General features: G+C 38.8%; 1 long non-coding RNA gene across 2 annotated transcripts in view; it reads right to left on the bottom strand.

Annotated features, from left to right (window-relative positions):
• Window positions 1–5807: 5807 nt before the first annotated feature.
• Window positions 5808–27423, bottom strand: part of LOC131998723 (uncharacterized) — a 115303-nt gene continuing 93687 nt past the window's right edge. For both annotated transcript variants that reach the window (XR_009398835.1, XR_009398834.1), the window contains 2 exons: window positions 8057–8192; window positions 5808–6302 (listed from right to left, as the gene is read on the bottom strand). This is a non-coding gene — a long non-coding RNA (uncharacterized LOC131998723). The remainder of the gene's footprint in view (window positions 6303–8056; window positions 8193–27423) is intronic.

Raw genomic sequence — 27423 nt, 5'->3', positions numbered from 1 at the left:
AACGTTTGACAGTGGTTAAGCTGGGATGATACACTGCTAAAAGTATGGTGGATGCATTGGCAAGTGTATCAGGTGTTTGCGATCTGTAGAGGAAATTGTAGCTCTAGGGACAGGAAGATTTCATGACTATGCCTAATTGCCTTCCATACTCCAGAAACATAACTAACAGTTAAGCACAAATAAAAGCATAGCTTGGCTCTCATCTCCTGCCGGAGGAGGGCAAAGGATTTAGAAATCAGAGCTTCAATCTCAAAGAAACAAGCACTCCAACAAGGCCATCATTGTATGCTGAGATCAGGGCCTAGGTTAGGAAAACACAAGATGAACACACCAGATGGAGACTTCTGTGTAGATGCCCTGCAAGATGTTGTCTCCCAAGACCCCTCAGAACATTCTCTAGTAAGAACTACCATTTCCCCCAACCTCTCCATGCTGGAAGAGAGAGCAAAGGCAGCATGTGCCTTGCTCTGGATAGGCTCCACCTCCCCTCCTAGATATCAGGCCTATATGTACATAACACAGTTGTCTTTCTCGAGTATGGGACAGCAGCCCTATTCTGCCATCTCTCCTTCCTCTCAAAAGTGTTGATTCCAAACTCCTCATCAATGCTGGCTTCTGGAGAATGCTTCCTACAAAAAGAAGGGTAGCATAAGGCAGGCCCCAAATCATTTTTAAACACCAGTGTGAAAAACTGGATGTGCAGTACAGGGGAGTATATTCTGACAAACTATAACTCCGGGAAGACTGGTTCTGGGCAAACTGAGGGAGACAGAATTTACCTTTAGAGCATGTCTCCTCACCCTGTCTGCCTCTATCCCCACCCATCTGCCAAGTATTCTCTTCCCAGATATGTAAGGTCTTCTTGTTTTATCTGGATACTCCTCTCCCATACTGTTGTTCCCTACACACCAGACTCTCTTGCTTTGGTCTCCCCTCATATAAAAATTTATCTCTAATATATAATATACATATAGGTATTAACCATGGACAGTATCTTAAGGTGCTGCTCCCACTAAATGTTTAATATCTACAGTCAATCAGCATTCTTAAATACCTACTAGGTGTCATGGAGAATCTGGAAAGGATTTGTTTCCTGTTCAACAGCTTCCTCCTTAGTTCCACCTGCCTTCAGCCTTGTCCTTTGTAAATTTATTCAACCCATTGTCCCTTGAACAGCCTTTCTAAAATGTAAATTGATTATGTTGTTTGACCTCTTAGAATGCCTCCAGGATTCCCATAATGCTCAGATTGAATTAACAACAACAATAATAATAGCTATTCTTTACCAAGTACTTTGTATAGGCCAGACACTGTATTTGACATTCTTTTTTTTGTTTTTTTAAAGATTTTATTTATTTGACAGAGAGAGACTACAAGTAGGCAGAGAGGCAGGCAGGGAGAGAGAGGAGGAAGCAGGCTCCCTGATGAGCAGAGAGCCCGATGCGGGACTCAATCCCAGGACCCTGAGATCATGACCCGAGCAGAAGGCAGCGGCTTAACCCACTGAGCCACCCAGGCGCCCTTTATTTGACATTCTTGATGGGTTCACTCAGCAGCTTCTTTCCACATCCCAATGAGGCAGGTAAACTGTTGTTTCCTGGTTGGTTCAGGTGCAAGTTCAGGGTACCAGATCCTGCCCTCCTAACCACCACACTACATTGTTGAATCGTCCTTTGATTTGTAGAGATCCTATGTAACGTGGTCCCAGCTTTTCTCTTCAGCCTCACCTAGTCTCTCACTTCTCCCTAGCCTGAATTCACTGGGCTCTGCCATGCTTTCCAGACCTTTGCTGATGGTTTCTAGAACTACCCCTAATTTACACTATAGCCCTGTCACTTTCTCCCCACTTAGCCTTTATTTGCCCTTTCAGTATCCATTTCAACATCACTTCCCATATGCGCTCCCCTCACCATTCTCCAAACAAGCTGGGGAAGATGGCCCTCCATGTATTTACCCTTATTGTAATACCTGTTTGCTTGTCATCCCCACTGGTCTGCATGTTCCTTGTAGGAGGGAACATATTGCTCACTGATCTGTCCTCAGCACTGGCAGCACCTGACACAGAGCGGATGGTCAAAAACAGTACTTGTTTGATGAATGAATGAATGAATGAATGAATCCCAAGGGAATACCTGAGATAATTTCTTGGTGGTGGCAGAGGTATGGAGGTGTGCGGTTAATTTTATGTGACAGCTGCACTGGGCTAGGTGGTGCCCACATAGCCAGTAAAACTATTTCTGGATGTGTCTGTGAGGGTGTTTCCTGAGGAGATCAGCATTCGAATCAGTAGACTGAATAAAGAAGGCAACCCTCCCCATTGCCAATGGGCATCATTGGATCTGTTAAGGGCCTGAAAAGAACAAAAATGTGGAGGAAGGACAAACGTGCTCTCTGCTTGGGTTGGGACATCCGTCTTCTTCTGCACTTGGATACCAGTGTCTCTGGGTCTTGGGTGGAAACTTTCACCATTCCCTTCCCACAGTTCTCCAGCTTGTAAATGGCTTGTAGACTTCCTGGCCTCCAAAATCATATCAGTTTATTCCTAGAATAAATAGAGCGTGCTATCTCTCTCTCTGTATGTATATACACATACACACACACACACACACACACATATATATATATATATACACACATGTACATGTACATATACCATATATATAGATATATACCATATATATACACATATATTTAGTATATATACATGTATTTAGTATATATATCCACTAGTAATACTTTCATATATACATATACTTACAAAAAAATATGAGTTTGTACACTAAGCTCCAAACATCTTGCCCCACAAATTCATCTATGGATCCTTCAGCGATTGGGGCTAAATTTTGGACCCAAGTCAGGTGCAGAGTCTCTTAGTGCATGTGCTACCCAGAAGGGATGTGGATTGGCATGTTCCAAGCTGGAAGAAGCCTGACAATTGTTTGTTGAAATAAAATTGTTACCAACTCTCTAGATATTTGCAGTCTGACAAATAAACTGTCTTCCTCAAAGAGTTTACACATACATAACTAAACACTGAATACCCAGATGGCCCATCATGAATGAAAAGGTGGTAAATAAGAAAAACCCAGTGTAATCAATGTTGCTGTCTTCTAAACTACGGGGAGAAAAATCCCAATCAATATTTGGGATAGTCAGTTCTTTTAAAACTGGGGAATGCTGAGAATGAAAGACTATTCCATACACAGAAAATGATTTGAAGAAAGCTTTATTCTAATTTAAAATGTTCACATTTTTGCAATTCATGAGATTTTCTCTGTAGCAAAAGAGGGAAACTATTGTATATAAAATTTAGCAGCTCTGGACAAAATTGACTAAATGCTGAAAACATTTTTGCAGTGTTGTTGTTTTTTTTTTTTTTTTTTTTGCCTACAAAATAGTAAAGGAAAATAATAGCTAAAAGGCAGCAAGAAATAAGTAGGCCTTCGTTGGGAAGACATTTTTTGCAAATCCCTTTTTTTTAATTACAAAGAAATTGCCTCAATTAATTGCTTTTTAGGAATAAGGCATAATGAAACTCTAAGAACAAAGCTTTCTGGAAAGTATAGATATTTATTTAAATCAGCTCATTTAAAAAGATCTTTAACTTGCTTTAAGTATAGCTTGCTAACTAAATATTTACCTCACTAAGAAATCATACTATCATCTCTTGTTTTTTTTCCCTTAGAAAGGGAGAATGTCTCTTTCCTTTCTAAGCTCCAGTAAATCAGAATATTGGTCAAATATTTATCGAGGGCCCATGACTTGACCCATGGTGGTCCACTGGTTAGACCTTTCTTCTGACCCCATTGGCTCTGCTGCGTTCTCATGTAGAGAGAGTGGTTTCTGCTGGTTTGAAGAAGCTAAAAGCACATATCTCCATGGCTCTGTCTGTCCCATCCCTGACTTTGTGATAATGCCCAGAGTGTTCTATTCAGTTAGGCCTCGGACTCCCCTGCCCACATTGCCCTCGCTCCCCAATCCCAATCTCAACACTCCACATCTCTGTGCCCATCTAACCAGCCCCAAGTGGGAACTTGGGGCACAAGGCAGAGAAGCCACCCCTCCCTCTTCTTTCCTTCTTCTGAACACTTAAGCATTTACTCTTTGCCAGACTCTGTTTTCAGTATTGGAGAGAGACAGAAATGTGTAAGCAAATAGGAACCAAGATGATTTCAGAGATGATGAACGCCAAGAAGGGAGGGTGGGCTTTACTTTGGATTGGGAGAGTGGTCTAAATGTCACATAAGCAACCACTTTGTGAAGATCTAGGGGCAGAGAACTTGGGGCACAAGGGTAAGTAAGTAGTAGAGTAGCAAGATGGAAACAAGAAGCCAGTCTGATAGGATCACAGTGCTTTCTGGAGGGAGCTGGAGATGAAGTTACGAAGGTAAGAGGAGGCAGACCTCCTCTTTATTTAGTGGATAGCTGTGTTCTGCCCCTCTGGATCCACTCTTTACCCTGCTTTGTGCCCTGAAGGCAACTTTCCCTTACCTTCTGCATTCTATTTGTTTCCAGCCAATGAGGAATCCCAGCAGGTAAGAGAAAATAGGGGCCTGCATGTTTAACTGTCAGTATCAGCCCTGTGCAGCCTCCCGGTCTTTATGTAACACTTAACAGGTGGCCTTCCTTTCAGGCCTGGGGTGCTAACTGTGCCCTGCTCTTACTAGCTCTGGAGACTCCACACCACCTGTCACTTCATGACAGTCTGCTCACACTTTTAAGGGGAATTCAATAAAGTACCTACAACTTTTTCCTAATCTGAATGTGTCACCTGTTTTCCGTGGAACCCTGACTCATACAGTCATGTCATCCACGGCGAAGCATGTGGCTTTTGTCTTAAGGACAATGGAAAGTGGTTGTTGATTTAAATGTTTTTAATTTGAAATTAGTCTTATTGAAGTATTATTTATGTATGGTAAAAATCACCCCCTTAGGTGTACAATTTTGTGAATTATGACCAAGGTCTACGGTCATAGGCTCCGCACCACAATCTAGATACAAAACATTTCCGACCATTTGAGGGTTTTAAAAAGGGGGGGGGTATGTGATTTTTGTTTCTGTTTTTAAAATATTACTCAAACTTGAAAAAAGGTCATAGGAAGGCAAGAGTAAATGTAGAGAGGTTAGCTAGGAAGCTACTATGGTGGTTTAGGCACTGTACTGGTCAGGGTATAAGAGTGAAGGATGTATTCTTTAAAAGATTATAGTCTAGCAGGACAAATCAATAAGGAAGGACAACATTATAAGTCAGTGTGAGAGCTTGTGTGATATCCTGAAGTATGGGGTGCTATGGGAATACAAGAGAAGAACATGGGGGATCAAAAATGCACAAATTCTGTCTTCCTGCAACCCCTTTGGTCTAACCAAGCCCTTTGGCCTGGGAGTGCCCAGAAGAAGTCTGATTTCATCAGCACCAATATTTTGGGGCAGAGGGAAGCAGGGTTTTTGAATTCTCAAAATCCCAGTAGTTAAAGGTATGAATGCCACTTATTTAAAGTATGAACAAAAAACATAAGAAGATTAATACATCGACATTAGATAACATCTATCAGTGCCTCCTAACAGTTTCCACATCACAGTCTATGTAGCACACTGGGGTGCTCACCTCCAGGTGTGGACCAACCAGGCCATCTTGGCACACAGCTTTTACCAGGCCACCTTGAGGATTGAGGAGTATCAATATTTTGGCTTCCCTTTAAGCTATTAATTGGGAAGAGCTAAAACAGTCTCCCTCCCAACTGGAAAGGTGTCACAGAGAGTGAAAAGAACCATGGAATTTAGAGTCACGAAATGTGAGGGATTTTTGTTTGTGTTTTAATTATTTATTTTTATTTTTATTTAAATTCTATTAGCCAACTTACAGGACATCATTAGTTTCAGATGTAGTGTTCAATAATACTGATAAATTACTGAATGAAATCTGGTTTAAGTCACATTGTTTGGGTGCTCTCTGCTAAGGATGACCTATCTAGGCCTCAGTAAAAGATATCTTCCAATTTTAGAGACTACTGAGCACTTTGTCAAACATCAATTATTATTACACTGTAAAAACCTCAGTTTTAGGGGGTCATCAGGATTGATCACAATGCTCTGCTTGATGGGTATACCTGGGAAAAAGCTAGTTGTTGCCTGAACACCCCAGAAGAACAGCTCAGGGGAGGGCAGTGGAGAAGAGGGAAGACCTTAAGGACTCCTTGTCACTAACTACCTCCTGTAACTGCCCAGCCGCATAGCCTCCGTTCACCTACATCAACAACATCAGCTCTCATCACCTTCTCCACCAAGCTCCTGGAAAGCAGAGGCTGGAAAAAAAAAAAAAAAAAAAAAAAAAAGTGAGGCAATGTAGTTGGAAGTACCATCTGGGTTGATTTTAGGTTATTAAATAATGGACTTGAAGAGGGTTGAATGTCATCCTTTTATTACAATTCAACCCTTTGTTGTTGTTTTTCTAAGTTTTACATTACATTTAGATTTATCTGAAATGGCCTGTTAAAAGTAAACAGTGGCAATTGACGCACGGTTGAACACTACAGCTGAAAGAAATGATGTACTAGGTGTTGGCTAATTGAATTTAAATTTTAAAAAAAGTAAACAGTGGCTATCAAATGATTCCACTTTAATAGGCAAAAAAAGGTCTGGATACTCAAGAGAGGAGTGCCTTCAGTCCCGCAAAATAATGTCAGTGGTAAACTCAGGCAGGAGAAAGAGGATGGTCCATTGATACCAAAATCACTGAGATAATGATAATGATAATAAATATAATAATAAACATAAGACATAATGATAATGCTAACAACATTAACAACATTAACGTTGACAACGTTGTGACAGTGACAACAACTATAATGGTGTAAATGGTATAATGGTCCAAATAATTAAAAAGCATGAAATCTAAGGTCTCATTATTATAACGTTAATGAAATGATCAGGGTGAGCCTGCTGTTAAGGTTAGGAATCAATTACTAGTTAAGATTATTTGAATTTTCCAGGTTCCATTGTACATACTATGTACTAGGCATTGTGCTAAGTAGTTTATATGAATTATCTTGCTTAATTTTGATGAACAACTATGGGAGCTACGTAGATACTATAGATCTTGCCAAATAACCAATAAGAAAACTAAAGCTCCAAGATTCAGTATGCTTTCTTAACCAGACTGAGGTCAGGGAAGGGGATCAATGGCATATCAGAAGACTTGCAATTTGGGGAGGCTACTTTGCCAAATCTTGGGCCTCCTTATAGAGCTATTTAGCCAATGCAACTGGCAATTTATTGTTTCAAGGTCTTTTATGATGTTTCTGATATAATTCTTAGAAATATCTGAAATAGATCAGGGCATGACATCAATTCAGTTTACTTCAAGGTCAGCCTATATACTAGGCTGATAGTTTTCAAATTTTGCCATGCATCATAATCATCTTGGAGAGACCATTAGATCACACAGGTCTATCCCCCGCTACCTGGCCTTAGGTCAGAATCTCTGGGAGTGGAGTCTGGAAAGCTGCATTTAGACAATATCCCCAAGGAATTCTGATATATATGTTTTCGGGACTACTGCAGTAAGGAAAACATCTCTTATTATATTTTTTCATCTCGTGGTATGTGCATATATGTTGTCCAAACTTTCTTAGAGTCAAGAATCCAATGTATATAGTGAAAAAGAATTGTTTCAGCCATATATATCACATTTGTTGCTTCTTTAACTTTTAAAAACCATCTTTACAAAAACTTTTCCAGTTATTGGATACAATTTGGCGAGTTTTGGCAAATATACATAATTGTGTAACCACCACCAAAATGGGCAATATGTAGTATTTCCATTATCCCCAAAGTTATTTTGTGTCTCTTTGCAGTTAATCCCTTCTTTGGCCCCTGGCAACCAGTGATGGGCTTTCTGTCAGTATAGGTTTGCCTTTTCTAAAAATTTCATATAAATAGATTATATTGATTCTAAAGTAGAATAGTACATTAGATATCTTTTCTATTCCTTTGGGTCTTAATAAGAATACATATTTTTTCAAAAAAATCACTGAGTCCCCAAGGGAGCTAGCTTTACCTGGAAGGATGAGTATGAGTGCATCCCTAGTCCATGCTGAGATCATCATGGAAGCTGTTACACAGTGAGGAACAGGAGAACAAGGGTTGAAGAAGTATTGTTTCTATCTTCACATTCTCCATTTATGACTCCCAGGCTGAAAAAAGCCAGAAATGAGAAGGTTGAAGAGAGATCAGAAATAGCAGTCAGATTTGCACCCCCTTCTTACACCCAACTATGCAAAATAAATAGGTACAAATCACCAAACAAAAGCTATACTGCAAATACTCCATGGATCTCCTGGCTGATGGTCTGCATACCCAGAGAAGGGGAGAAGGGGCAGATTATCCCAAAATCTGAGGGATGATAGTAGCATAGATATATGGAAATGCCAGAAGGAGAAAATAAATTTGAAAGGCAAAAGAAAAATGAAGAACACACATAACAGGAGAAAGTATGGTGGTGAAGTCAGAAAGAGGATATAATAAAACCACTACAAAAATGTAAAACATTAAAAGCAGCAAAAAGGAAAAGAGAGACATCTGAAATGTAGTGATATGGACTCTTTGAAGCTAGGCAATAAAATGGAAAAAAGGAACAAAAGAAGAGGCTAAAGAGAAGATCAGAGGCGTGGAAGATGAAAGCAGATGGCTAATACACACATAATTGATAGTTCTCAAGAAGGGAATGGAACAGATGGACCCCAAATTTTTTTCAAAAATATGATAAAAGTTGGCAGAGAAACAAGCAAGCCCTGAATCTGCAGTAGCAAAGATCACACTGTGGCCCAAGAAAATTTGCAGGAAAACACTATCCTCACCAAAGAAGTCGCTTACAAGAGAATATGGGGCGTAAGGTTGGCACATATGTTGTCAACAGGGATGACATCATCCCCAAGAGGACAAAAATTGGTTCTTGTAGGGTAAGGGGGACTGAGAAAAATCTTAGATATTATAATAGTTTGTGGCCCTCCAGAGGCCATATGGTATTAAAGGCTCTTTGGGAGAGAAAGCAATAATGAAATTAGAACACATGATGAAATGTAGTGTAGTGATACACATATATATATGTATGTCATCATGTGTTCTAATTTCATGTATATATATACATATATACACATATATATGTATATCGTCATGTGTTCTAATTTCATTATTTTATTTTAATTTCATTATTGCTTTCTCTGTTCTAATTACATATTATATATATATATATCTGTGTGTGTATATATATACATATATATGTATATCATATGTTCTAATTTCATCATTGCTTTCTCTGTTCTAATTACATATTATATATATATGTGTGTGTGTGTGTGTGTGTGTGCGTGTATAATGTATATGTAAATATAATAATAGTGAGACTAGAAGCACTGGATTAGTATAACATCTATAAAATCCTCCACGTCAAAGCAATGTTTAGAGAGGTCTGGAGAGAAATATGCATGCCCCCAATAATTTCAAACTAACCAATTATCAATCATGAATATAGTCATTAGCCATGTGTTTGCAATTATGCAAAGAGTCAGAATATAACAATCATAGGCTCTAATGAGAAAAACTGAGAGAGAATGAACTCCAGCCCTTCAAAAGAGAAGCTGAAATAACCAGAAATGAGGGAGTTGTGATATTTAAGGACTTGGTGGTGAACACTGAAGCCATTAGTAGTTTATTACATTTACTAGAAGTGTTGTAAACTTTAACACTGTGAAAATAAAGGAGATAAAAAGCAAGGTAGTGATGTAGGGGTGGTGTAGGATTTTCCCATATTTCATAGCAAGGAGTCAATAGACCTAACTTGAAAAAATATTAACAATCATAAAGGTAACCACTAGAGGAACTAAGATCCAGATTATAAATCTCTCAAAATATCAATAGTAGGACAGCAACAGAACCAAAATAAAGAAGACATAACCATATAGCAAAAGAAGAAAAGCAACAGAAGCATTAGAAAGAGAAAATACAAGATGATAGAATTGAAACATGTTATATATGTAATAAATATTATATATGTATATGAAATAAAATAAATTCTTTAAAGATTCTCAAATTGTGTTTAATAAACAAAAACTACCTATATGTCTCAATCATTCAGGAATGTTAAAAGTGAAATGAATGATACAAGTGATTCTGGCTTTTCTCTCTCTCTCTCTCTCTCTCTTTTCTGGCATTAATTTGTCATGTCTGCCAGAAAGACTTCAAGGCAAAAAGCATTAAAAAAGACAAAAGAGTAGTTTAACATTATAAAAATGTTCAATCTCAATTGAAGATATAACTACTGTTATATTTTACATTCCAATTATTTTAACATAAGAACACATAAAGCTTAAAACACGGGGAATTTAAGGAGATTGCTCCAAATGGAGAAGGATTTAAATTTATTTCTTTCAGCTGCAAACAAGTCAAATTCTCAAAATGAGTGATGGTATAAAGAATCTGGAATCTAATCCATCAGATTTTCGTCTTTATAATTCCAGTGCTGAAAACGAAGAGACTGGTTTTCAAATACTTCTAAAAACATTTATAAAACTTGACCATAAACTAGACACAAAAAGTATTTTAAAACAAATGGTAATGACAGTAATGACCATGCTCTTAGCTTATAATGCAATTAGAGTAGAAATTAATAACTAATAAAACCAACCACCTGAAATGTTATAACTCACTCTTTAACAATTCTAGTCATGATTTCTTTATTGCCTCCAAAGTTGCAGAATATCTAGCAAATAATAAAACTGAAAACTCTACATTAATAAAACCCCATGTCAATAGTTAAGCTATGCACTGTAAAAAAAAAAAAAAGTGAGGTTCTAAATACATTACTAAATATGAATTCAACTCAGTAATTTAAAAAGAATAAAACCTAAGGCAAGCAGAAGGAACAAATTATTTAAGATAAAAAGCAGAAATTGATATATTATAAAACAAAAGAGAGAAAGTAAACTTAATCAATAAAACCAGAAGGTGATTCTTAGGGGGAAAAGAAATAGAGATAAATCAGCAGTTAGTCTAAACAAAAACTAAAAAGGAGAAAGCACAAACACAGATCATTAACAATGAGTCTAAGGGGGAAAGAAACCTCATATGCATAAGATTTTTAAAAGAATTATGAGTACTTGGTAAAAGCTCTATAAAAATAATACTGAATCCCTAGATGAAATGGATAGTTTCTAAGTTAAGAGAGTATCAAAATTGAGAGCATTCTTAATTTTTTTCATGATGATAAATTTGCTTATTCTTCTTTCTCTTCTGGGACCAAAGAACAACTATTCCTCATTTGCCCACCTCCAACAAGAGTAGGTCAAAAAGATGCAAAAATGCATTTTTGTCAAATATTATTTATACTCTTTCAAAGCAGAGAAAACAAATAAGAAATAAAGATAAAAAACTAACGATGTACTGTATGGTGACTAACATAACACAATAAAAAAAGATCAATCTTTCTAATAAATGTCAATGTAAAAATCTCTAATGTAATATTAGCAAATAGAATCTAACAGAAAACAAATATAAATATAAATATATATATTTAATATATATATTTAATATATATATAAATATATATAAATAAATATAAATATAAGATATATATATATATATATCTCCATCCCATGATCAAGTAAAGTTTACTGAGAAATGAAAGGATGGCTTAAGAATAATTAGAGGTCACAACCTTCCATTTGCTATTGATCACTTCTTCCTCAGACCTGTGCTATAACTGGCCCCTTGCCCTTTAAGTTCATTCCTCCTCCCTCCCTGCCTACCATTCTACCTCAGGGGATCTTCTATATTATTGACAGGAAGAGCCTCCTAAAAATGAATCTATATTCTGTTGCTTCCCTACTTGCATAGTTCAACTTGAATAAGTTGAATAAGATTTTTTAAAGAATTATGAGTAGCCTGTAAAAACTCTAAAAATAATGTTAAATTCCTAGATGAAATGGACAGTTTCTAAGTTTAAAAAGTATCAAAATTGAGGAGCATTCTTAATTTTCAATTCAATTACTTGAATAATTACTTGCACTCCATCAGAGATCTACCCCCTTCAGAAAAAAGTTCAACCCACTGAGTGTGGCATGTGAGGCAGGTTCTGCCCACCTGTCTAGCTTTGTTTCTAACACACACACACACACACACACACACACACACACACACAGAGTTGATTCTCCAGCAAAGTACTTGAAGATCCTTGATTCTTCTTACTGTCTCTTGCCTCTGCGCCCCAGTACTGTTTCCTCTGCCTAGAAGGCTTTTCTTCCTCCTGCTCTCTTCTTTCTCAGCTTATTCTGGTGTCATCTCCAGGATACCTCCCCAGGAGGCTGAGTTGGTTTACTTCTCTGCGCACTACAACACCTTGTCCAGACCTCCGTGGGACTCACCACAGTGCATTAGAACTATTGGCTTGTGTGGCAGTCTCCCACGTTACACCCTAACTTCCTTGAAGATGAAGAGTTTTCTTTTGTATCTTGCACTGAGCATATCCCTGGCATATGGCAGACAATAAATAAATGCTGACGGACTGAGTACTTCCCAGTCTGGTAGAAAATCATCTCCAGATAACCAAGTCCCAGGAGGTTGTTCATGAAATTACCCAGAAATGGGATCACTCTCGGGACCCTGTTTAAAACTACTGTATGTCAGCTTCTGACCACAGGCAAATTTTTGCAGGAGTGTCACTGCTTGAGAAATAGATGATTATCTTAGAGGACTGTGCATTTTCACATCTTCCTATCCTTGGGAGGATCAGAAACAGAATTCCATAGTTTGAAGGTGACAGAACACCGAGGACGAAATCACCCATCTTGAAATTCAATGTGGAGAAAGCCCAGGTTTAGTTTACCACCACTGCCCAGACAGCATGCTTGTCTGCAAACACCCTTGGTTTGCACACAAGGAGCTTTACAAACCCATATATCACATTATTTTATAGCCCAGATTGTATCATCAGTACAGAGAAGAAACCACGGTCCTTCCCCTATCACTCACTAGAAACAGCTCAGCTTACTGAGCTACTTTTCTTAGTAAGATGTCATGTGCATTTCTTAGCCCTAGATTCTTAAACATTTCTACTTCAATCACAGCTCTGGTTGTATTTCTTTTATATAATTTATTCCCCCCTGTAATTTTATTTAAAGATGACTTTCAAACTTTTTGGAAGGAAAGCACTAAGATTTTGTGCAACTCTTATTTCACAGATAAAGAATGTGAGACCAGATAGGTTAGTTGTGTTTGCCCACACACCTAGTTATGAAAAACCAGACTCATAAGAAATACCAAAATCCTACATATGGTGTTCTTTAGGGAGAATAATACTTGTACTTCTTTCTACTTCCAATGGTCTATCCCAGCACAAAAGTCTATGGGCTCATTGTCCAAGTCTCGTAATACAGCATCGGCTACTATATTATTCAATTATTTGGCTTGGGGGGCGTCATATTTTCTAAAGTATTACTCAAAGACAAGATTTTTAAAACCTAACATTAACTAGACAACACAAACACACACACACACACACACACACACACACACACTCTTCCATGAGGTTACCAGACACACAACTCATGACACCTGGAAACTAGCTAGCAGATTTCTGCTCTAATCAAATCCACTGTCAATAAGTCACAAAACAAATTAAACTGCAGCAGAGAATGAGGGAAGTTAACTTCAGGGTCCACCAGTGTGTTCATTCCAGCACCATCTGTGCATCTGTTACATGATTAGACTCTGTGTTGGGCAGTTTTTAAATAACTGGGCAGCCCTACCATAAAGACCATATGCTTACAAGTGAGTAAGAGTTGTCAATACAAGAGCCATCAACAACTTTGCAGAAGAATCTACTCTGAGAGAAATCTCCTTTAAAAAGTGTTGTTTCTTTCTCAAACTGAAGTAAGATTGTAGAAGGGGGTTCTTTCTAAAGACCTCATTAAACTAGAGCTACACTGGGGCTACAGCACAAAGACATGTGGCCACAAACCAAGCCACCTTTGCACATGCCTTGGTGGACATATCAGTTCTTCCTTCAGACCTCACAGAGCCACTCCACTCTGCAGTTTCACAAAGCTATGGATGAAGTAGAAGAGGGCACTAGAGGAAGTATACTGAATTTCATATACACTGTTTCAGTTTTTATTACACACATACACATGAGGTCATGCATTTTGTGTGCCAAAAAATATGGTAAAGTGTTCTCTACTCTACTCTTTTCAAAACTCATTACTATGTAATCTCTTGCCAAATCATATCTTTGGAAAGAGGCAGTTATTTTTCCCTCCTCATATGTGGAATTATTACACTCTTTTTATTTTTTTATTATGTTAATCACCATACAGTACATCATTAGTTTTTTATGCAGTGTTCCATGATTCATTGTTTGCATATAATACCCAGGGCTCCATGCAATATGTGCCCTCCTTAATACCCATCCCTGGGCTAACCCATCCCCCTACCTCCCTCCCCTCTAAAACCCTCGGTTGTTTCCTGGAGTCCACAGTCTCTCATGGTTCATCCTCCCCTCTGATATTCCCCCCTTAATTTTTCCTTCCTTCTCCTAATGTCCTCCATGCTATTCCTTATGTCCCACAAATAAGTGAAATCATATGATAATTGACCTTCTCTGCTTGACTTATTTCACTTAGCATAACCTCTTCCAGTTCCAGAATAGAGAGCCCAGATATGGACCCTCAACTCTATGGTCAAACAATCTTCAACAAAGCAGGAAAAAAATACCCAATGGGAAAAAGTCTCTTTGCAAAGTGGTGCTGGGGAAATTGGACAGCTATATACAGAAGAATGAAACTCGACCATTCTCTTATACCATACACAAAGACAAACTCTGAATGTGTGAAAGACCTCAGTGTGACATAGGACTCCATCAAAATCCTAAAGGAGAATGGAGGCAGCAACATCTTCGACAATGGCCACAACTTCTTTTAAAACACATCTCCAAAGGCAAGGGAAACAAAAGCAGAAATGAACTTTTGGGACTTCATCAAGATAAAAAGCTTCTGCACAGCAAAGAAAACAATCAACAAAACAGAGGCAACCCACAGAATGGGAGAAGATATTAGCAAATGACACTACAGATAAAGGGCTGATATCCAAGATCCATAAGAAACTTCTCCACCTCAACACCCAAAAAAACAAGTAAGTAGAAAAATGGGCAGAAGATATGAACAGACACTTTTCCAAAGAAGACATCCCAATGGCTAACAGATACATGAAAAAATGTTCAACATCATTAGCCACCAAGGAAATTCAAATCAAAATCACATGAGATACCACCTTACACCAGTTAGAATGGCAAAAATTGACACAGTAGGAAACAACAAGTGCTGGAGAAGATGTGGAGAAAGGGGAAACCTCTTACACTATTGGTGGGATGCAAGTTGGTGCAACCACTTTAGAAAACAGAGTGGAGGTTCCTCAGAAAGTTAAAAATAGAGCTACCCTATGACCCATCAATTGCACTGCTGGGTATTTACCCCAAAGACACAGATGTGGTGAAAAGAAGGGCTACATGTCCCCATTGTTCACAGCAGCAAGGTCCACAGTAGCCAAACTGTGGAAAGAGCCAAGATGCCCTACATAGATGAATGCATCAAGAAAATGTGGTCTATATATACATTCTTTTTAATCATCTGTTTTGTTTCTTTGCCTCCTCCTATTAGACAGCAAGCAATTTTGTATAGCCACAACGTAGTATAGTTTGGCACATAATAGATACTAACAGTTGTAAGGGAAAGAGTGAGAGGAGAGAGGGAGTAAGAAAGTAGCAGTTGACTCATCAGAACAAGAGCAAAATGGGAAAGAGATAAAGGTAAAGATAGATGACTTGTGAGAGTTTTACCATCAGCCCATTAGCCTATAGAACTTAGATCTTAGAAAAAATTAAAGACTTACATCAAGACACACAGTATACCTTCACATTTTGTCCTTTTAGTGTGCACATACTATACACCACTTTCCTTTGCTGAAAGTGACAAAAGTCTTTACAAAGCCCACATTAATAAACCTCTTGGGTATTATTATGTACATGAATACACATTGCATTACTATTAGACTCCAGATTGTACAGCTTAAAGTGAGCAAAACTCCTAGCATTCTGCCAGCACCTCTACCACTCCCCTAAACTTTTTTTCTGATCATGTTACTCATTTCATGACCCTGAGCCCAGAGTCTGATGTGAGCTTCTACGATCAGATCTACCCATCTAATACCACTTCAAGAGGCACCAGTGGCAGGGGCAGGGGGCGGGGGGATAAAGTCTGAGATAGAACATAAAGATGGAACAGCAACAAAAAACTAGATTGACCTTGATCCCCCAAAACTGACAGTTCCAAACTGAAATATCAATGAAGACGTACTGAAACTTCACATGAGATCGACTATCTATGAAAGTTTGAAACTGCTAGGTTACAAAGAAGAGATATATTAAGCATGTTTGAAAATAATGGGGTGCCTGGGTGGCTCAGTCATTAAGCGTCTGCCTTCGGCTCAGGGCATGATCCCGGGGTCCTGGGATCAAGCCCCGCATCTGGCTCCCTGCTCGGCAGGAAGTCTGCTTCTCTCTCTCCCACTTCCCTGCTTGTGTTCCCTCTCTCGCTGTGTCTCTCTCTGTCAAATAAATAAATAAGATCTTTAAAAAAAGAAAAGCAGCAAATATAATTAATGAATAAAATTCTTAAGCATATACTCAGGTCTTAGAGTGATAAAAGAAACTTAGAAACTTAGGGATCATGTTCAGATCCCTAACACTAACAAAGGAGGAAGCTCAGGTCCAGAGATATTTCCCTTGGTCTAGGATCTTTGCGTTAGTGTCACATTGAGATTCCTAGTTTCAACTAGAATGCTCTCTTCTTTATGTCCATCTGAAATAATTCCTAATTATGCATCATTTGCACAAAACTAAGTTAAAACAATGAGGAACTATATGATTTAACTGGGCCAGACACAGAGCAGTTTCCAGTTACCCATGGTCAGCAATTCAGTGATGTCATCAAAGACCCACGTTCTTTCTACCTGTTCCACTCTTCCTCCCTAAGTATAACTTCCTCCTAAGTCTGATTCCCTTCCTTGTTTTAAGATAGCATTGATTGCTACTGGAGGTTGTGTGTCTGCTTGTTAATAATGGTTATGGGAGGTAGGGAAGAAATATAAATCTCTTACAATTTGGCAAATTTAGATCTTATGCTCACCCCTGGTCCTTGAAAGCTGGAGATGGGATGGATACTTAAATACATCCAGAGTGTTATTATGCACCAATAATTTAGAGTTAGGTAATAAATTTAGCTTGACTACTACATGTCTATCCCAGTAGTAGTTCAAATTAGTATGCAAGTATCAGAAATCCAAGCTGCCCTAGATAGACCTTAAGCGCTTCCTTCCTACTTCTAACGCACCATTCCTCAATATTTCCTCCATCAAACTTCCAAAATGATATAGCAGATGGGGTGAGAAAGAAATTGGCATAAGCTATTATATCCATTTGCATGCAATTCCTGTTCCTGATTGGCAAGACTCCTTCTTCAATTTTTTGGGTGGGCAAAATATAGCAGACTCGGCTAAACCGGGCTTTTTGGGTTTATGTAAATCAGTGTTGTTTTGTATATTAGATAAAAAATGCCTGCACAGCACCAGGAAACTAATTAAATTAGACTTTCTGGGGGTAGAATCCAGGCATAAGTATTTTTTTAAAAAGATTTTATTTAATTCATTTGAGAGAGAGAGCGCACTCTCATACAAGCAGGGGGAAGGGGTAGCGGGAGAAGCAGGCTCCCCACTGAGCAGGAATCCAATGCAGGACTCTATCCCAGGACCCTGGGATCACGACCTGAGCGGAAGGCAGATGCTTAACTGACTGAGCCACCCAGGCATCCCAACATAGGTATTTTTAAAACCTTCCCAGATGATTCTAATCTACAGCCAGAGTTGAGAATTACTAGTGTACTAAACATGCTGATTGCCTGAATTTCTCAGTTAATATCCTTGAGTTGTCTAGTTATGGTGTGAGACTTTGAATTCAGTTTCTTTGCCATTTTCCCAGGTGACTTAAAGCATAATCCATTTAAATAAAACATCATCTGTGGTATGATAACAACCACAATTTAAGGTAAGGATGCTGTGTCAGCTTCCTTTTAGAGAACGCTGCTCAATCAATGGTGAATGTCTGAACCAAAATACTATATAGGCATGAGGGTTTTTGTATTGCCTTCTATCTATTTCTGGGTGTAGTGTATAACATACATTGGCAACATTTCATTTTCATATTGTAATGGGATCTCCATAGGCTTATATTGAAATTGGTTCTCTGCTGCAATCTTCACATTTTAACAGCCTCTATAGACCTGCTCAGAAACTGAGTAAAAATTATTGTGAAGAATACCTGGCATCATAGTTTATTTTTTTAAATTATACAAATGCCTCAATTCCCCCCCAACCAACAATCACAGGAGATACTGAAGTACCATTATAACTGTAATGAGAAGTAAACACTTGACATATTTGATAGTCATTTTACAAAAGCAAGAAACTGGTTTTCCTCCTGAGTGTAGAGTCATCCTCAGATTTTTAATAGAATTTTCATGTCCATTTCAAATGATAAGGGAAAGTGATTTTATCACTTGTTTTCTCTGAGTAAATGTTAGCTTGAAATTAATACTATAGGCGCCAGAGCTATTCAGAGCCCCTAGTGCACCCAAGTGGTGATCCTTCTTTGTCAGACTTGTCACATTCAGGCTGCTGTCTAGATCAGCCAGTGTTGAAGGAGGTCACTGGGAAGATATGACCACTTGTTGACCCATGAGCAGGACCCGAGCTTCAAAGGCTTCTGACCCCCTTCCCATTCTTAGAATGTGTGTTGTACTTGCCTTCTGCATGCTAGAAGTTGCCCAAAGGACATAACCTTGAGATAGTTACCTGACCACTATACATGGCTGAACCCAGTTGGACCTTTATACGAGCTTTTGAGAGATCTACTATCTTGCAGCCTTCTGCCCAAGACAAGCCTTATAAGTAAGTTCTCATGCTTATTAAATCGGCCACCTACCACCTGGAGTGGCCTGCCTCTTTCTTCAGTCTCTCTTTACTGCTTGTGTAGTAAGGACACCAGTTTGTCAGCCAATAATTGGTGACAGCCAGCCCAGAGGCTAAAGAAATGGGTGAGGAAGAAGCATTCCAAGTTGGCCACTGACCTCTCTGCAGGGAGGAGGTGGCCCCATATGTTAGATGTTTTGTGGACTGCCGTTAGGTACAAGGATGGCCTGAAAACACTGGCCTCTTGAATGCACTTGTTTAAGAAACTGTATATATAGTGCATTGTGGCAAAGAAGTGAAATGAATGACTGCCACAGTGGGTTGGCCTCTACTGTGGGCAGTTTGGCTAGACACTGATGCCCCACTAGAAGCTGAAGCTCAAGTCAGAAAGTTGGGAGAAGAACTGAAGTTAGAGAAGGATGTGTAGTTGTCCTCTACTCTGCCAGCTTCAGGGCTGGCAGGTAAGGTAGAAGAGCTAAATAATAACTTGGGAGAACTTACTGTGCCATTTTGTAAAGCTAGGAGGAGGGCTTGTGACAAAGCCTGATTAGGATGCTAAGAGGCAGAATCCCCAGGGATGTAAGGAAAGCAAAGGGGAGAATGTTGTGATTGACAGTGAAACATGAATGCCCCATGCTGTCTGACCCCAAGCACAAAGAAAAACTTTAAATAGAAATTATCCTAGACTTCTGATAATAAAGAAATATACCCTAAAACTCCTAGGAGAAAAGTTGCATTCTTTCTCTGTCCCTTGAAGTTGTAAATCTTATAATGTCTTTGAAATATAAACACCCCAGGAGATAACTAAAACACTACCCACAAAGACTGAAGAGGAAAAAGGGGGGGTGGATTTTTAAAATACAGACTACTGTAGAAGCTACCCTGCCCAAAATTTAGTCCATAGCCTCCATGAGATTATTCATCAAGGGCTAAGGTTTTGAAATAAAAACTATGGCTCTCGTTTGTGTCTGTTTGTATGTTTGTGTATGTCTACGAATGGGTGTTATGTACATGTGATTTTGTTTCTACCTCCAGAGATAATTTACAAAATTGACTTGTAAAACAGCTCTATTCAATTGACCCAAAGGAAAATAAGTTTTAATATCAAGGTGTACTTATGTAAAACTGAAACTTAACTTTCTTTCATCTGCTAAAAGTTATTGGTCTGTTCTTGGTGGGATTGTGAAGGCTTTGTCTTACTTGTTAAGTAATCTGCCTAAAAAACAAAGATTATGTATTTCATCAAAAGAATTTCCTGTGCTTCATGCTGTATTTATCAGGCCTTTGATTACTGGAGAAAACAGTCTTCTCTATTCAAAGAGCTAAGTTTTTACATCTATATAACTTTCCATATTTGCCTTTGAAGTGTTTGTCACTTTCACTAATTGATAACTAAGTATTGTTTCACAGTGACTTAAGATCCTATTTAATCAAGTGTTTTAAACGTTTCAATATTTTTTAAAAACTTCCCCCAAATCAAATCCTGAATGAAGTTTTTCTGACCCTGAACTAACTTTGGGATTTTCCAAAGGGTCCCTGGACCATCTCAAAAGATGGCTTCTCTCTCCTTATGAAAGCAAGATGTCGAACTAATTAGGCTTCTTTGGTATATTAAGGAAAACATCGGGAAATGGAAATAGGAAACACTGTCAAATAAGAAATAATGCTAAATTTTCTTTGGGATATATTTGTATGAAATTCAAAAACACTGATGTGTTCTGGTGTAATATTATCAGTTATAACTTTAAAATGTGTGTCACTGAAATAAACAAATTCCCTTGTCAACTGCATTACAGTAAAGTCTCATCAGATCTTTAACTATGGGTGGTTGTATGTCTTTTGTCACTTACAGACAGTTATGGTTTAATTCTGATATTTCCAAAAGTGTTCCTGTAAAAGAGCTTCACCTTCAAGGAGATTCATGGAAATGACTCTGACAAGTATAGGTTTCTGATAATTAAGATCAATTGGCTTTCATAAGGAAAGGGTAACAATGGCCCTTATATATGCTTCCCCAAGGCCATCTGTGTGGCCCCACAATATGTCATGGGGTGGTAGTCTGAGACCTGTCCTTGTTCTTCTTCCCCACCATAGTAAAATAAGCCATCACATTGATAATATAATGTTAACATGTGAAGACTTGCCTCTTCCTTGTTTTATATGCCCTGGCTCATAATGCTCTGGTATTCCATGGCAATCGGGAAGCTGATGCCCTAGCCCAGGTATAAGCCCTACCAACCGACCCTTCTGTAGATATAGCTGACTGGGTGCATAGGAAGAGTGGCATTGATTGCACCTGAGTTGTTTAGAACATGCTGGTTCTGCATTAAACAAGTTACTGTAATTCAAAAGCAACCCAGTGTCCTTGGCAATATGCCATCCCACCTGGGTACAAAGGTGGCCCAATTGGTAAGGGATTGACAAATTGATTATATTATTCCCCTCCAACTGAGTGAGGGTTCTACATATGCTTTGGTTTGTGTAAACACCACATCTACACTGGCTCAAGTTTTCCTGTCACCATACAAATCAGGCTGCCACAATTAGGGGTTTAAGAGAAGCTGATTACCATGTATAGATATCCTCATCAACTAGACAGGGATCAGGGGTCACATATCAAAGGTCATGATATGCAACACTGGGCAAAAGAACATGCCACTGAACAGAAGGTCCATCTCTCCTATAACCTGCATATAACAGGGTTGGTAGAAAGGAAAAATGAAATAATAAAGCAGCAGAATAAATTACTAATGAGTAAAACCATCTCAGTTGGGTGGACTAAATTATTGCCCCACACTTTAATACATTTGAATGATGAACAGGTAAGACCTGTTGCCCCATATGTCAGACTGAGAACACCTGCTGAGACACCCAGTGTCATAAGGAATGGAAGTCCAGGGGAAATGCCATTGCCCTGATTCTCACCATGGATCAATGTGCTATGCTGCTGAGAACACCAAGCCTCATCAAACCTGGAAAAGGTGTCATCTAGGGAATTTACAATGGGATGTCCCACCAGGATGGGTGAGTTACTTCACATTCCTGGGTAAGAAGGAACTGTTCCATCTCCACTGAAATTCCATTGTCCCACTATAAAGTGAACCTGCTGAAATGCACTATACCTGGAATGGAACATGCACCATTAAAAGAGGGGAGGTGGTGGGGATCCTGGTCTGGCATATCTAGTCTCCAGTCCATCTTCTCATGCCTGACAGTGCCATCTCCCCCAGTCAACACATACGGTACATACAACCAGGTCAAGCTCCTAAATCTGCCCACTTCGCTCCCCTCAAGGCCAGGTGAGCACTTTTTTTTCCACTGGTATTATCATTTGGCCACCATCTTTGTTCCCTCTTTTGGCTTGTAGGATGTTATAGCATACATAGAAGCCCTCACTAAGTTCACCCAGCAAGCCGTAAATAATAGCCTGTCCTTACTAAACACTGAAATATCTCTAGTGAGAAAGGCTATCCTCCGAATAGGATGGCCTTGGACATTATTACTGCTTCACAAAAAGGCACCTGTGCTATTATCCAAACAGAATGTCATGTGCTCATACCTGATGAGTCTGCTTATGTGTCATCTTTATTAAATTACATGGGGACACAAGTGAATGTTCTGAGTGCTTAGAAGACTTAATAAATCAGTGATTCAGATCATGGGGCTCTTGGTGGAAAAAGTTTTCACTGATTTGGGGAATTATTGTCTTAATTTATTTTCTCTTGCATGTGCCTATATTGTTGCTATAGCATCCACCTCCAAGGCAGCCAGAAAGCTGCCAAATGAGCCACAATCATGCTAGCAAAACCCCTTGCTGACCAGCCAGGATGCACTGCAGAACAGAGGGGTGCCTGAGATTGTAAGAGCTGGTCATGAGGGGTGGAGTGTCAGAGGAGGTCATGGAAAGGCCATGCCCACTGGCTGACCTGCAAGACGGACGCAGCCAACCAGAGGGTCCTCACCCCTTTCCCTGTCCTTGGAATGTGCATTCCTTTTGCCTTCCCCACCCTAGAAGCTGCCTCAGATACTCAGCCTTGAAATAGTAATGTGATGCTGAGACCACCTGGAGAGTGTTGTACATAACCAAACCCAGTTAGGGTCCTATAAATTTTTAAGATTTGGCAGGTGGGTACAGAGATCTACTAGTCTTGCAGCCACCCAAGACAAGCTTCAAGGTAAGTTCTCTTGCTTATTAAACCTGCTCTCTACCAATCTGGAGTGGTCTGCCACTTTCTTCAGTCTCCCCTTGCTTTCTATGTATGAGCGTAGTTTACAAACCAACAGCCAGGCCACCCTTTTTATCTATTCCACCTCCTAGACACCCCCAAAGTGATAGGAGAACTAAACCCACAGCCTCTGTGATAAAATTAGCATTATAAGTTGCCTCAGAGTCTATCAGATTCATAAGTAAGGTGGCCACCTCCTCTCTCAGGTCATCGGCTCTGGGCAATCTTCTCCGAGCTGGAGTCTTACTCCTTAATCCCACAGCATCTCTGGGGCTCTGCAGAGGTTCAAAGCAAGATGCACCACTTACTTACTCCAGGTTATTTAAACAACTTCACCTCTACAAATCTCCATTTCTTAATCAGTAGAATGCAAATATTACCTCTTAGTGTCTTTGGGAGGATTAAATGAGACAATGCATAGGCTGTTTACTCAGCACAGTACATGACACAGATTTTAGCTCCTATCAATACAACACTGCTGTTGATGATTGTTGCCACCACCATTGTGACGACTCCATAGGCATGTCTTGTATAATTCTATGTTTTTCTTATATTTAATTTCTCTTTTCCATTGCTGTTTCAGCCCTTTACCCTATCAGACCTAGACTAACTTAGTCCTCTTTTCCTGCTTTAGCTGCTGGCCTCTACTCTCTAGCAAGAGAAAGAAAAGAAAAAACAAAAACAATAACAACGAAATTCTCTTTGTGAAAACTTCACAAAAAAACTTCCAGATGAAATGGAAGAACACAGATGCTGTTTCCCAAACTTACCCCCTTTTCTTAGTACAGCTCTTATCACCTCTTAGAACTGGAACTCTGCAGAACATACTTTAGGAAATGGTGTTTTAGGGAAATGATAAGACCAAATCCTAGGAACCTAATATGCTCTTTCTCAATGTTCCCATGCCCTAAAGAATAAAATGCCAGCAGCCTAAGAGAGGTGGCACAGCCAAGCCTAATTCAAGGTCTCCTTCATGAACCAAGTTCCCAGGAGTCTTCACTTCTGTCACTGATCTCTAAGGAGAAAGCTTTGGGGAAGATGAAGACATCTATAGTGCAAGGCCATCAAGACATGCACAGCAATGACATCCTGATGTTGCTGTTCAAGCCCTTTCAGTAACATGGAAGGGCATGGAATTCCCTCAGAGTCACTCTATAAAATCCTCATTCCCATCGCCTGCTCAGCATGAACCTTGCTTGCTCCTTGGTTTGAGGTGATTCACTTAGTTGCTTCCCCAGGATGCACCAGACACTGTTCTGTTCCAATTAAGCTAATGTAATAGCCCAGGGTTCTGAAAAGAAAGCTTTGCTACTTGGTATAGGGATTGGTCCAAAAATTTATAAAAGAATGTTCTTCCACCACTTCTCTCTCCATCAGAATACACAGCTCTATAAACAGGAATGAGGGATTTGTGCTCACAAAGGTAATCTTTGCCACTCCTGATTAACAGTCTAAGTCTCATACCTGTGACAACCAAAGCTCCGTTCCATGTTAAGCACCTGTTCTCCTCATCTCAATTCACAATCGAAGAGTGCAATGGTCAGTGTGACTGCAGTCACTGCTTCATGAGGCAGTATGAGTAGGGAAACAGTGTAATTAATGAGATAGACCAGAAGACTTTTAAAAAGTGAAAGAGGAAATTATTAACAAAATGATTAAGAGTTAACCTAGGATAAGAGGCGCAAAACAGAATGATCCTGAGCAAACTAGGAATTGTATCACCATACTTATGAGTACTATGGTTCTTAGAAAATGCCATGGGAACACAACTCCCCATCCTGTGTTCCCAGACATAAAGATGATGAGTCTTCTGCTGCTACCAGCTGGCAGAAGAGAAGGAGCCTGTATTCCTTATTCCCCTCACCCAGGCCTTTTCTGTTAATCTGATATCTAGGATGAAAACTGTCTCCCATTCTAACCTTCTGATAATGTTCATCAAGAAAAGGGGGAGCTGTGTTCTCTGGTTTGATTCCATCTTTGCTCATTTTATTTGCTCAAAGGAAGAAAGTATAGACTGTCCCTGACTTACAATGGTTCAACTTATGATTTTTCTATTTTATGATATGTAAAAATGATATGCATTTAGTAGAAATAATATTTCAAATTTTGAATTTTGATCTTTTCTTGGTCTAGAGATATGCCATGTGATACTCTCCAGATGCACAGGAGTGGGAGTGAGCGCAGTTCCCTCAGCTGCACACTCACAAGGGTAAATGACCATACACTACAACCATTCTGTTTTTCACTTTGGGTACAATATCCTATTTTTTTAAAGATTTTATTTATTTATTTGACAGACAGAGATTACAAGTAGGCAGAGAGGCAGGCAGAGAGAAAGGAGGAAGCAGGCTCCCCGCTGAGCAGAGAGCCTGATGCGGAGCTAGATCCCAGAACCCTGGGATCATGACCCGAGCCAAAGGCAGAGGCTTTAACCCACTGAGCCACCCAGGTGCTCTTTGGGTACAATATTCAATCAATTACATGAACTAGTCAACACATTATACAACAGGCTTCCAGCTAGATGATTTTGCCCAACTATAGGCTAATATAAGTGTTTTGAGAACATTCAAGGTAAGTTACACTAAGTCGCAATGTCTAGTAGGTTAGATGTATTTAAGTGCATTTTCAACTTATGATATTTTCAACTTCCAATGAGTTTTCTGGATGTAACCCCAATATAAGTTGAAGAAGATCTATATCTCCTTTGCAATTAAATCATAAAATCAATTGACTATTTTAATTCTGAAAATAGAGCTTGACTTGTGATAAATGCACAGGAAGAAAAATGTAAGTTCAAAATACTCCAGAAATAAGGGAGAAATTCCAGTAGATGAATGGATAAAGAAGATGTGATAGATATACAATGGAATATTACTCAGCCATCAAAAAGAATGAAATCTTGCTATTTGCAATAACACTGATGGAACTTGAGGGTATTGTGTTAAGTGAAATACGTCAGAGAAAGACAGATACCATATGATTTTACTCATATGTGCAATTTTAGAAACAAAACAGGTGAACAAAGGGGAAGGGAAAATAAAATAAGAGGAAAACAGAGAGAGAGGCAAGCCATAGGACACTTAGCTAAGGGAACAAAAGGAGGATTGCTGGAAGGGAGGTGGGTGGAGGGTGATGGGCATTAAGGAAGGCGCTTGAAGTAATGAGCACCGGTGTTTATGCAACTGATGAATCACTGAATTCTACCTCTGAAACTAACAACACAGTGAATGTTAATTAAACTGAATTAAAATAAAAAATTTAATTAATAAAAATAAAATAAATATTTTTAAAAAATAAATGAGGGGGAAATTCTAGTAATAATAAAAGTTGAAAAATTAGAGGAAAATATTTTAAAGTATATGAGGCACAAGAAAATATGCTAAAATATATAAATGACTTATGTGGCAAAATTTGAAATGATTATAAAGGGGATGGTCAACTATTATAAAAATAACAGGTCTTTCCAAATTAACATATAGATTTAATAAAATTCTCATTAAAACTGCAACAATATTAGGAGATGGGAGAGTTGCCAGAGTGGTTCTAAAGTTTATCTATAAATATTTTATTCAACTTCATTTTTGCAATTTTACAAATGAAAGATGTCTAACTTATACAAATATTAGAACATATTATATAACTATAATTCCTAAAATAGTTAATATTTTTTAAAAGTAAATATCAATATACACCTAAGAGCCAAATACATGGAGCTGGTTTCATTAATTGAATTGGGAAGGGATTGTTTCAATAATAGTTGAGAAATTCATTTTTGGAAAAAAAAATTCTAAGTCCTCAGGTCATACCATAACCAAAACCAAATAACCTAAATGTATGTAGAAGTTAGATTTAAATAAAAACAAAAAAAATAAAATGTATTCATGTAGTTAATTGATTTCTCAGTGACAGATTTTATACACATTAAAACAATGGAGGGGCACCTGGGTGGCTCAGTGGGTTAAGGCCTCTGCCTTCGGCTCAGGTCATGATCTCAGGGTCCTGGGATCAAGCCCCGCATCAGGCTCTCTGCTCAGTGGGGAGCCTGATTCCTCCTCTCTCTCTCTGCCTGCCTCTCTGCCTACTTGTGATCTCTGCCTGTCAAATAAATAAATAAAATCTTAAAAAAAAA

The sequence above is a fragment of the Mustela nigripes genome, chromosome 13 (assembly GCF_022355385.1).
Source record: "Mustela nigripes isolate SB6536 chromosome 13, MUSNIG.SB6536, whole genome shotgun sequence".
In the NCBI taxonomy this organism is placed as follows: domain Eukaryota; kingdom Metazoa; phylum Chordata; class Mammalia; order Carnivora; family Mustelidae; genus Mustela; species Mustela nigripes.
Note: the sequence above shows the minus strand (reverse complement) of the source record. Positions and strands in the feature narration are given on the sequence as shown.